Source organism: Protopterus annectens, chromosome 5.part1 (genome assembly GCF_019279795.1).
Source record: "Protopterus annectens isolate FY-2018-M chromosome 5.part1, PAN1.0, whole genome shotgun sequence".
Taxonomy (NCBI): Eukaryota; Metazoa; Chordata; order Ceratodontiformes; family Protopteridae; genus Protopterus; species Protopterus annectens.
The window spans coordinates 721,363,976-721,377,860 of record NC_056736.1 but is presented as its reverse complement, the minus strand read 5'-3'; the positions used below and the strand labels follow the sequence as shown (position 1 = coordinate 721,377,860).

The following is a 13,885-nucleotide window of genomic DNA, read 5'->3' as shown; positions in this document are numbered from 1 at the left end:
CTGGCTATGTACCTGCTCTATAACAACCCTTCCTGGCTATGTACCTGCTCTATAACAACCCTTCCTGGCTATGTACCTGCTCTATAACAACCCTTCCTGGCTCAATACTTGCTCTATAGCAACCCTTCCTGGCTGTGTACCTGCTCTATAACAACCCTTCCTGGCTGTGTACCTGCTGTATAACAACCCTTCCTGGCTATGTACCTGCTCTATAACAACCCTTCCTGGCTATGTACCTGCTCTATAACAACCCTTCCTGGCTATGTACCTGCTCTATAACAACCCTTCCTGGCTGTGTACCTGCTCTATAACAACCCTTCCTGGCTATGTACCTGCTCTAAACAACCCTTCCTGGCTATGTACCTGCTCTATAACAACCCTTCCTGGCTATGTACCTGCTCTATAACAACCCTTCCTGGCTCAATACTTGCTCTATAGCAACCCTTCCTGGCTGTGTACCTGCTCTATAACAACCCTTCCTGGCTATGTACCTGCTGTATAACAACCCTTCCTGGCTATGTACCTGCTGTATAACAACCCATCCTGGCTATGTACCTGCTCTATAACAACCCTTTCTGGCTCTGTACCTGCTCTATAGCCAGTAGAGGCTGGTGACTTCAAATCAAAGGGGGGGCTGCAGGAGACAGCTGAATGGGTGGGGTCAATGGGAAGGGGTGCAGCCAACTAGAAAGGGGAGGAGCTATGCTCAAAACCACAAAAACTAAATATACTGCCCTGGGTGCCAAACCGTCAATATGAGAGTCCAATCAAGACAAAATGAAGTGTAGAAGAATAAAAATATTTCAATGCATTGGCTGCATGACAGCTTAATATCTAGATGGAAACAAAAAAGGTTGTGAGGCATGAAAAAATAAATTACTTTTTTTTAAATACATTAATGGAATGCTAGTCAACATTAAGTATAAGAAAAACAAGCAGCACTCAACTCAAACCACTTCTTGCACTGCAGTTCTAATTATAATTTATATTCAGCTTTATTAAAGTACCAAGTAACATGCTGAAAGTAGAAATCTCCGATGCCCCACTTGTAAAAATGTTCCTTATCCAAAAAAAGACCTGCTGCCTGACATCTACTTGTTTCATGGGATAAACATGATCAAAGTAAAAAATGAAAAGCAAGCAAGAAATGAGCTCAAGATACATTGCTTAAAGGATTACTGTACAGGTTATGGACCACATGATTGGCATTCTGTTTACGGGTAAAGCCTGCAGAGATGACTGGAAGTCTCCAAGTGTAATGAGACTCTTAAAATAATGTAATCCTGTCCTTTATTACAAATACTGGCATATGCATTTCAATACCCAAGGCTTATACATTATCTAGTTAAGTATTCTCTAAATGGCAACAGAAAGGCTTTCAATGTTGGCAATTCTTTAACAGTATGCTTATAAAAGCTTACTTGCATCTTGCAATCTCAGCCAAGCTTACCTAATGGTCATTAAGGTATTGCTACTTAAACACAGAGCAACAGGCACTTTGAGTAATAAGCATAAATCAACAGCACAAAAAATATGACAGAAACTAGACCATTCTGTAAAAATCAAGGACAGATAAAAAGCCACTCTAGTACTTGTGTCTACCTTGGATGGGGGGGATACTCTGCACATTTACACTGCATAACTACTCCTTGCCTTGCTTCGACACATCCAGAGTCACTACATGGGGGAGTGGGGTGCAACAAGTATGTCACAGTTTGAAATGTCTCTGGCTGACTTGTGATGGCCCTGACACATTTGTCATACCTCTCAACCTCAGCGCAAGAAATCTGGACAAAGCCATACAAAGAAATGGGACAAAGGCCCAAAAATAAGGACAATTTTTAAAATATTGCTCTTATAAACTTAGAAAGATAATAGAGGTCTTGCATTAGTATGCATTTTCTGAATGGTATGAAATCTGAAACTCAAATGCCTGTCATTATTTTATAACTTCAGTCGTTAATGATTTGTCACTAATTTGCCAAAAAAACACAATTTCATGAAAAATGGACCAAAAATGTGATGTAAAAATATAAAATAGCAACACAATACAGCTGGGAACCTGTCGAAGAAGGGATACTTTAATATTAGTACTGCTAACTTGGGCAGCTGACAAAATAAAAGAATCTACATGCATTTCTGAAATAAAAGTAATCTAACTGATTATTACAGTTATTTCTTAATTATAAACCTTCCATGTTTTCTTCCAAAATTGCTATTTTGCGGAGGGATCATTAGGGGAAGAGCAACATTTTGAGCCAAAATCAGGGACAGTTGAGAGGTTTGGCTATGCCTAATTCTATAAAGCAATTTATTTGCATGTACCTCTCAACCTGTTAATGCAATAAATCGGGACAAGGCCAAATATATTGGGGTAACATATAAACAGTACTAAAAATTGCTCTTGTATAAACTGAGACAGTTGATAGAACAGGTCTTACTTTAGCATGCATTTTTCTGAAGGTTATGAAGTCTGAAACTCAGTGTGCCATTATTTAGTGACTTAATTCCTAAATGATTTGCCAGAAAACCACAAATTTTATGAGGAACAAACCAAAAATAAGAAGCAAAAAATCTATTCATTCTTTGAAAATCTGGACAGTTGGGAGGTATGGTTCAGCTGGGGCTGCCTAAGTTTGCCGTCCTTCCCCCTCACAAAACCATGGTCGAATGGAACCTCCCCCTGCAGCCATTCCAATGATCCATTACTTGGCTATTTCACTCCATTTACCATAAACACTAATGTGCATACTGATTTATTTCTATGATGATTTGAACTTCATTTGAAAGTTTTATTTTGCATTTTACAGCACAAACACTAAGACATCTGCTAAACAAACTTGGCATTAAAACTTCTCTGCCATTGAAACTCACATTCATTGAACCAACACTGAAACCCACGTTCAAAGAAAATACATTTTACCCGTGTCAGATAAAGATTAATTCTGGGCTGTTTTCAAATCATAGGCCCCTTGCATATGAAACATACATGTGCTCTTTGATACACCTTCCTATTGCTTTGAACATTTTTCCAGTAAACAATGAAACAAAACGCATGCACCAATGACAAAACTGCCCAATACAGAACATTTCCATCATAAAAGTCTACTCAAACTTCTACAGTCCACTATTATCAGTAAATATGCACAATTCTACAGTCCACCATTATCAGTAAATATGCACAATCTCTGAAGTAATAAAAAAGTCATCTAAATAATTCCACGTTAAATAAATCTGTAATGAAGGGTTGCTGCTAGCAATCACCTTTATATTTCATGGTTTCATCGAAAAATAAAGTGTCTGATGCCCCTGAGGAATAAATTGCCTAAATTACATTAAAAATAAGCTAGTAATATTGCAATAGGAAATGGATGGCAAACTGATAACAGGCTCATAGTTAGTATCATAACTTTGCGTACGGCAGCATTCACCCCTTATGGGAGTAGAACCAACAACCTTCTGCATCAAAAGCAAGTACACAACCTGTTGTGCTATTAGCAATGCGAGCTGACCTAGCATAATCAGCACTAAACTTCTCTTCCCCTGCAGCTCTCAGCTCCTTGTAAAATCTACTCAATACTCAACTGCATCTCAACTTCGCAGCACAAGAAATCTGGAAAAAGCCAAATTTCTTGGGGTGGGTCAAAAGGGCAAAAACCAGGGACACATTAATCATTGCTTGTATAATCTTGGAATGCTGCTAGAATAAAATGCTGTGTTACCACCATACATTTTACTGCCAAGGTCCCTGTGCAAAAGAGTCAGAACAACATACCACTATGCCAAATCACCTGCTTTGTGAAAGAAAAATGCTGTGTTACCACCATACATTTTACTTCTAAGGTCCCTGTGCAAAACAGTCAGAGCAACATACCACTACGCCAAATCAGCTGCTTTGTGAAAGAGAGGAAGACTGAAACTTAAATGGCTATCATTTAATGAATTCAGTTCTCACCATAGCTGTCAACCTCTTAGCACAAAACACCTGGACAAACCCAGTAATGAGGGAATACAGCCCTCAAAAATATTCAGTGAATTCAGTTCTTGCCATAGCTGTCAACCTTAGCACAAGAAACCTGGACAAAGCCAGTAACAGGGTAATACAGTCCCAAAAATAAGGACAAATTTCAAATAGTCATCTTATAAACTTAGAAAATTGCTATAATAAAAGGTTGTGTTACTATATATTTATTGCTAGAATAAAAAGTTATTTTACTATGTATTTTCTGAAGAATATGAAGTCTGAAATTCAAATGCCTGTCAATTTTACTTCTGATGGAACAAAAACAATTTTCAGCAGAGGCCCAGGGAGAAATACTGTAGACACGTCTTTGTAAAATGGCAGGACACCAGAGCAAATCCACACAAACACAGGAATAAGATGCAGACTCCACACAGAAAGCACCCCAGCCAAGAATTAAACCAGAAAACCTATAGCTGTGAGGCAACAATACTACCACTGCACCATCAAATATGCAAGGAATTAAACATTCAGAAACCTGAAGTCTGAAATGCCTGTCAATTTTATTTAACATTTGTTAATCAGGACAGTCTGACTTGGAACAAAAAAACAATTTTCAGCAGAGGCCCAGGAAGAAATAATGCAGACATGTCTTTGTAACATGGGAGGACACAAAAGCAAACACACAAAACACAGGGAGAAGATACAGACCCCACAAAGATGGCACCCCAGCCAAGAATCAAACCTGATAACTTGCAGCTGTGAGACAACAATGCTACCACTGCACCATCAAATATCAAGCATTGCAATATTTACAAACCACAGATATTATGAGGAACAGATCAGATCAAATATGAGGCAAAAATCTGCATTTTTTTACAAATGGTGGTGGGTAGGGAATTCAGGTCTTTAACACCTGCATACAAGATACAGGGTTCAAGCCTGAGGTATTCCCTACCACACCACCATGAGTCTAATCACCAGTATATTGCACCTGGGGCATTTACACACACACACACACACACACACACACACACATCTAACCACCAGTATATTGCACCTGGGACATTTTCACACACACACCCAGCCCCCTCTTGTTGCAAACCACCATATATCCAAATCCCTGTCCACACACCTACCTGCAGTAGATCTTCCAAATCCCTGTAGCAAACCACCACAAATCCCTGCCCGTCATGAGATCTTCCCCCGATGAGACTGCAGCAAACTCCAATCCACACCAGACCCGTTGCAGTCCGACCCCGACGCGTTTTCCCAGTGAGTTCTAGGACAGTCTATGCAGTTTAAAACTGCATAGACTTCTGGGAACTCCATTCCTCATGTTTCCCAGTCAGGACTGCTGCCGAGACAATCTGCACATGCTCCAGACTGTCTCAGCAGCAGTCCAGACTAGTGTGCATGCACGAAAGTCTGTGATTTTCTTTTTTTTTTCTTTTTATTTCTTTATTTTTTCTTTCTTTTACAGTTGAGGGGGCTGCAGTCCGGCAGTCCAATAGCACAGGCCACACCTGCTTATAACAACCCTTCCTGGCTATGTACCTGCTCTATAACAACCCTTCCTGGCTCTGTACCTACTCAATAACAACCCTTCCTGGCTATCTACCTGCTCTATAACAACCCTTGCTGGCTGTGACCTGCTCTATAACAACCCTTCCTGGCTCTGTACCTACTCAATAACAACCCTTCCTGGCTATCTACCTGCTCTATAACAACCCTTGCTGGCTGTGAGCTGCTCTATAACAACCCTTCCTGGCTATGTACCTGCTCTATAACAACCCTTCCTGGCTCTGTACCTGCTCTATAACAACCCTTCCTGGCTATCTACCTGCTCTATAACAACCCTTGCTGGCTGTGACCTGCTCTATAACAACCCTTCCTGGCTATGTACCTGCTCTATAACAACCCTTCCTGGCTCTGTACCTGCTCAATAACAACCCTTCCTGGCTATGTACCTGCTCTATAACAACCCTTGCTGGCTGTGACCTGCTCTATAACAACCCTTCCTGGCTCTGTACCTGCTCAATAACAACCCTTCCTGGCTATGTACCTGCTCTATAACAACCCTTCCTGGCTATGTACCTGCTCTATAACAACCCTTCCTGGCTATGTACCTGCTCTATAACCTAACCGCTTCCTTCTCCTTGTATTATGACTAAACTCCTGTGCTTTTTGCTACTAGTAACTGATGATACTTTCTCCATAATTATTTTCTATCACTTGTTGATACAGGTATAATAATACTGATTAATATATCTCTGTTTATACCTCTCTGACTGAATTAATTTGGCAACCAACTAAATTTCTGCTTTAATGTATATTTTCTGTATATATTACTGTAATCAAACCAACTAGATTCCAACTTTTATGTATATATTCTATATATAGTACTGTAATTAAACCAACTAAATTCCTGCTTTTGTATATATGTTCTGTATATATTAGTGCAATCACTATGTGTAACACTGTTTCTACTTCTGTACCAATTAATGTTTAATTATTTTCTGTATTGATGTTCTTGTAGGAGCTTTCTCCGCAGGCCTCCACTGAAAATGGGCTCTTTTAGGCCCAACTGACTTTCCCGGTAAACAAATGCAATAAAATAAATGATAAAAATAAATAAACATAACTGCATTTTTTGCCACAACTTTGAATGGTTTGATTGTTTGTCACACTTTCTTTTTTCAAAACATAGACTATCAGACAAAATTAAATGGGAAATGACTGCTTTTATGTCAGCAGCGTCATCGTCTTGAATTGACTGGTCATAAACAATTTCCATTAAGTCAGTCACATTCATGTTTTCCATACCTTTCCTGACAAGATACATCTTCAGACCATGACCTTCATTTTAGCCAGCAAAAGAGTTACTATACAAGGGTCAGTGTAGCATGTGGCACAGGTCCTTGTTTGTGTCAAATGTGTAAAATCATGCCAAGGATAATGAAGAATGCATGTTCACAGATATAAACTTTTAACCTTAACAGATATAACCAGTGAAGCATACACATGGATGTAGTACATTGCACATGTAACTATTTTATTTATACTATGTAAACATTTATTCACATTGTTAACAAGGGTATTCTGAGTGTGCATAACCTTTGGGAAAAACAAGGTACCCACAAATTACCACATAGGTGGTAATCCATTAAGTACGGAAGAGGTAATCAGGGACCTAGGGACCCAAGTCGACAGTAACCTCTCATTTGACATTCACATTGCCAAGGTGGTTAGGAAGATCTTCTATATTGCCCACCTTATCATGAAGGGATTCACATCTAGATCAAAAGAGGTCATTGTGCCCCTGTACTCTTCTCTTATCAGGCCCATGATTGAGTACAATGCCCCATTTGGGATGTATCTTACCCGACACCTGTAGCAGCTAGAAAGACCCCAAAAGTTCCTCACCAAGAGGATAAAGGGTCAAACATATGTCATATGCTGCCCGACTGAAGAAACACCAGCTCTATTCAGTCGCATACCGCCTACTCAGAGGTGATCTATGCGTGACGTACAAGGCCATGTCCAATCCGGAATTAATGGACATGCTCCACCTCAGAAAATCCAAATCCATCAGAGCCACGAGAGTAAGAGATTTGAACCTCAACACAGAAATAAATAGGACGTGCTGGAGGGACAGATTCATAACCCAGAGGCTCCCTACACAGAATCCCAGTCCATGTTAGGCAGAGCCCCTCACTAACTCTCTTCAAGAGAAATCTTGACAAGTGGATAGGAGATCGTAGGTTTACCCCGGGGGTCATCTCTGTGTCACTACTAGACAGAGGCACAGTAAACTAAACCCTAAATGGGCATAGTATTCTCATCCCAAGGGGTGGCGAAAGCCACACACACTCTGGCTAGGCTTGTAAATACCCTAGGGCAGATAGCCTAGTATGAACCTATGAACCTATGAACCTATTCTCAGCAGAAGTCTGGACAGAAAGTCTGCATCCAAAACAAATAGAATACATACAGGAAAAGATGAATTGCAACTGGATCTTGTATTGGTATAGGTCCAGCTCAATAGTGCACAGAGATAACAGTTATGAAGCGTATCCATGCATTTGAATCATGATGCACAGGAAACATTGTCACTTTACTGATTGCATTGTCTACAAAAGGATCAGAAATTCAAAAAAAAAAGATTACTTATGCTGTGATAGTTACTATGCCAGGAAATAATGAAGTCTTGTTTGAGGGCACTGTTAAATGATGGGGTGCTAAGGTTTCCTGTTTTTTTCTGGTGCTGACTATCACTATCCCTGAAATTCAGAAAAAAGACTCATTGCTTATGGTAATTGCTTACAGAAGGTAGATCAATTACCACAATAGTGGGAAAATGTGATTCAGAGACAGCTATGGCTTCAGTGAGACATACCTTTTTATTGGCTCATTAGCATGTCTCTGAATTCCACTCTAGCTTATACTAGCTCTGTCAGACCTGAAGGCAGCAGCACCTTTGGTTGACCTAATGGTTAAGATGTTTACCTTACAGACACAAGGTGTGGGGTTTGACTCTCACACAGGATAATTGGCTAGCTTAAAATGGCCCCCAAAGGTAGTTAGCCTAGTACTAATCTATGAACCTGTGATGTAGAATGGGAAGTTGACATAATGGTTAATATATTTACCTTACAGATATAAGGTGCAGAGTTTGATTCTCACATGGGGTAATTGGCTAGGCTTAAAGTGGCCCACAAGGGCAGTTAGCCTAGTAGCCTAATACTAATCTATGAACCTGTGAATGAATGTATGAACTAGCTCTGTCAGACCTGAAGGCAGTAGTGTCTTCCCTAGTAGCCCATGCATCATGTTGGCAAAGGTACACACTCACATTCAAACAACTTTGTAAAAACAACACACACACACACACACACACACACACACACACATTTACTCATCAATAAACAAGCCCCTCCCCACAGCCAGTCACAGAAACAGTCACCCACACACATATACACAAAGACTCTTGACTACATACCTTACCCTCCCAGTGCAATCTCCTAGACAAACACGCAGACACTCAAAAACATACTGTCATGCCCCTACAGACATACAAGCACATGTTTATGCATGTACACACACTAACACACCACTCATTTCTCTTTGCTGAAATTACAATGTACTGCAACTGCTTCCATAGGAATGAAAGACTGCCTGCCTCTTTTATCAGGTTTTTGACTCTTTTATTTTTCCACCAAAAGTGAAATTTTACAGCAGGGCAAAGTAGGAACCTCTGGCATTTCTTAGGAGATCACATGACTAATTAGCATTAGTCACTCCCCTAGATTGGTTCTTTAGCATGCAGCTCTACCAGAAAGACTGCCTTCTGTACTGAGGCCCTCACTAGTGGGAAACCTCAGTGAAGAGGTGGTCTAAGAATTGGAAAGGATTAAGGCAAGGGGGAAAATATCCATATTTAGTCCCCCCCCCATAGTAACCCTTTCTGAATCTCAATACTGTGAGTGATAAGGGGTTTTGAAAGGAACTGATTTGGCTCAAACAGCCTGAGCTGGTGTTGCATTGTAACAGTGAATTTAGTGAAAGCCATTTGTATATATGGTGTATTAAAATGTGTGTTCATTATAAGTAGACAGGTAGTTAAAACTTTCTGAGTAGTTTCAGACAACTGTTGGTTTTAACAGAAAGATGGGAAGTTTCAGCTGGAGGGACCAAAGGCAAATCTGAAAACATATTAATAAATTTCTAGTTTTCCATGTGAAAGAGGAGCAGAAGTTAGTGAAGACGTTGGAGCCCTGTAATAGGCTCCCTCCCCATGCCTTCACTGAAAATGACAAATAAAATAAAATAGGGTGAGTTCAAGAATTGGCTGGGTTCGAGAAAGACTACAGAAGTAGTCAGACATGCATGGGGGGAGGGTCATTAACTGACATGCTCAGTAGAACATAGACATTTTGAATTGCATTAGCACACTAGTGATGTGTTGATTGAGTTGAAGTGAGGGGTCTAAACTGACACAGTTCAGTTTAGCGAATGTTATTAACTCTAGAAGAGTTTTATTTTTTTGCAGCATAGCAAACAGGGATGTGGTATAATCTACTAATGTGGACAAACCTGGACAGAAAAGCATTGTCTTGCCTTTTTGTGATGTGGTTTAAATTTGGTACACTTATTCAAGGTTCTACACTATTAAAGGCCTTTCAGATTTTTGGGTGGTTTATGAAAATATTTTAGAGGAAAAGTTTAGAGTTTGTAAGCTAAAGAAAACAGGTAAATAAATACATGACTGTTCACGGAAACTGATATAATGAATTGGTGTCTTAGTCTTTCTGTCACTTACTGTACTCCCAGTTGCTGCAACATGAGAACTTATTTAGTTGCTATGGCAACCGAAACTAAAAATGGATTTTTGTAGAATTTCATTTTCTAATCAGATGTTATGCACAGGAAATTCACTTTCGTATGCTGGTGTTTAAAGGAATATTATTACAGCTGTAATGTCAGACCAGGACAGTAGTTGTTATTACGTGTTTACTCCTAAATGGTCGGGAATTATCCAAAGCTGATGCCCATGGGAATCAAATGCATGGACCAGGAGGGAATAAATCCTGTATAACACCTGCCCCTGGCAGGTATTATAAATACAGCTATTATTACTTTTTAATGTTTTCATTTATAGACTGCCCCTGTATAGCAGTATATAACGCTGACTATGACCCAGCCAACTCAAGATCGACTAGTCGCTCAGGAGTTTGATGCTAAAGATAGAGAGAATGGGCATTCATACCCTGGTGGGGTGGGTCATGCATGGAGAAGGGTAGCTGTTTCTATAGCCCTGAGTGATCAAAAACTATGAGCAGAAGTCAGGCTAGTGCATGAGAGTTGGCTTAGAGGTGTCACTTTCCTTGGGCCTGGGGTAGGACTTACCCAGCAACCTCATCTCATGCCAGATATAACATCATGATGGCATCAATACGCTGTTAGTGAGGGTTACCACTTGAAAAACAAATACCTCTCAGGTGACTGTGGTGACATTCCGGTCCCTCACAGCTAGCGACTGGTCTGATGAGCTGTTGACCAGTAGGACCCAAGTATTGGACCAGAGGACAATAATTGGACAACAGTTCCTCACGTCTGGTTGCACCCTGGAGCACTACAACCACAAGCTCCAGTAAGTGTGGGGTGGGGGACACAGTAGTGCCTCGGGAAGCAGTCACAGGCTGGACAGTAAGCTGTTGAGGGGATCTGCGGCACTGGGGAAGAACAATCATAAGTACATAACAAAGAAAAAAAAATGTACCTTTTAACCTTTGAGATGGTATTATATCTATGATGGTCGAGTACTGAGCATGTGCAGTAGTATACATTACAGTACTCAGTCATCATAAAAGTGAAAAAAGAACAAAGTTAGTAGTTGAGCAAATGTTTAATTCAGTTAAACAGGCTCCCCTTCTCACCTGGTATGTGTCAAAGAGCTTCCTTGAAAATAGTTCCAGTTGTCTAAAAGAATCCACCTCAGAATATAGAACAATTACTGACTTTCAAAAAACACTCATGAGACCATCTATTCATGCTTTTTATATTTCACTGTACTGGTTGTTCTATTCCAAAATTAGCAGATTTTGTCTGTTTTGGTACCACATTAGGATGACAGTAGTGATGCTAATATATTTACCCCCCCCCCTTTTTTTGCACAGGCTTTCCACATTCAGTTTGATTCCAAGTCTAGTGAGCTGTGCGTTATGCTTATATACAATACTGTATTTATAATGGCGTCTACAGTTTACATTGTATACTCTAATTTTAATAATGTATGCATATTTGAAATCTTGTTTTATGATTTACTTGTTCATTGTCACATATTGGGTATTTGCTGTGCAGGGCATCTTTGTCAAGAGCCTTAACGGTAGTGTTTTTTCTTTGTATTCCTAAGTCATTTCTTATTGTTATTGTCTTTGCTGTTGAGGCATAGGTCATGGCTGAAAAGGGTCCCTTAACTACTTCACTTAGCCAGTTAAAGTATGTATCTATAAATAGACAGACAGATGGATAGACAGATAGACAGACGAATCTAGAGCGGAAGATTGACAGACATAGATAGAAAGCTAGCTAGCTTGATAGATGGAGAGATAGACAGATAGATAGATAGATAGATAGATAGATAGATAGATAGACAGACAGACAGACAGACAGACCGACAGATAGATAGATAGATAGATAGATAGATAGATAGATAGATAGATAGATAGATAGATAGATAGATAGATAGATAGATAGATAGGAGTTTCGATTATGGCATCTATCAATTTAACGATGTGGACAAACTACAAAAGGGCCTCACTGAGACAGATACCTGGTGTCAAAGCCATGGCCTGAAGCTCAATGCCAAAAAGTGTATTGTCATCCCCTTTGGTAAAAACTCCATACCCATGAACTATCACATAGCTGGTAGTCTACTTAATGCCGAAAATGTGATGAGACCTTGGGACACAGGTGGACAGTAGTCTCTCCTTTGATAATCACATCGCCACAGTGGTCAGGAAATCCTTCTACGTGGCTCATCTCATCACAAAAGGATTCCCATCCAGAAAAAAAGAGGTCATTGTTCCCCTCTTCTCATCACTCATTAGACCCATTATAGAGTACAACGCCCCTTTTGTTATGTACCTCACAAGACATCTACAACAACTGGAAAGACCACAGAAATACCTCACAAAGAGGATTACTGGCCTCAAACAGATGCCCTATGCAGACCGTCTCAAAAAACTACAGCTTTACTCCATCGCATATCGCCTACTCAGGGGCAATCTCTGCCTAACATACAAAGCTATGTCAAACCCAGAGCTGTTGGACATGCTCCACTTAAAGAAATCCCAATCTCTCCGAGCTACATGCTCTAGGGACCTAAACCTTGTCACCACAATAAACAGAACATACTGGAGGGATAGATTCCTGTCCCAGAGACTTCCCATACTCTGGAACAGACTACCTATCTATGTCAAACAGAGCTCCTCATTAGCACTCTTCAAGAAAAATCTTGATGATTGGATGGGAAATGGGAAATTCACCCCGGGGATCACTTCTGTGGCTCTGCTTGACAGGGGCACAGGAAAATAATTTTCTTGGGTGGGAAAAGTCAGGGTACATTTTTTGGCTAGGCTTGTATGGGCCCTAGGGTTGATAGCCTAGTACCTACCTATGAACCTATGAACCTATAGATAGATAGATAGATAGACAGAGACAGATGCATAGATGGAGAGATAGATAGATAGATAGATAGATAGATAGATAGATAGATAGATAGATAGACAGAGACAGATGCATAGATGGAGAGACAGATAGATTAGATAGACAGATAGATGCATAGACAGATAGGTAGACGGATAGATAGATATGTAGATGGACAGATGGATAGACATATAGATGGAGAGATGGATAGAAAGGTAGATAGATGGATAAATGGCTACAGTTGTATTATAGCATCAGTGGGTGAAACACCATCTGTGAAGGTGAAAGTGTATATAGCTGCGCAGTAAAGTTCATAAAGTTATATATATAATTGCAAATGTTTAGTAATACTTTAGTTTACAACTGATTCTTATTGTCAGGCTAATGATATTCCTTGGCACTTTGAAATCATAGCCTGAAGCTGGGAGTTACATGCTCTGACACCACTGACATGGGATGTCACAGACGGTGGAATTAGTTATGCAGTTTTAACCTTCTGGGTCAGCCATAGTTTAAAAAGATACAAATGAAGGAATACCGATTGTACATCTCCCTGTATGGCATCATTTTACATATTCCTGGCTTGCTTGCTGAGTATACTTTCTTTGTTTTTGTAGTTGTTGAGTGCTGATGAATGTTTTTGTATTTCTAGTTAACTGCAGTAATGTAGTTATAGCATTAAAGAACATGGCAGGAAGAGATGTTGCACACAGA

General features: G+C 40.0%; 1 protein-coding gene across 1 annotated transcript in view; it reads left to right on the top strand.

Annotated features, from left to right (window-relative positions):
- GDPD4 (glycerophosphodiester phosphodiesterase domain containing 4) overlaps window positions 1-13,885 on the top strand; it is a 1,130,252-nt gene that overhangs the window by 920,684 nt on the left and 195,683 nt on the right. The gene's annotated exons all lie outside the window — the stretch shown is intronic.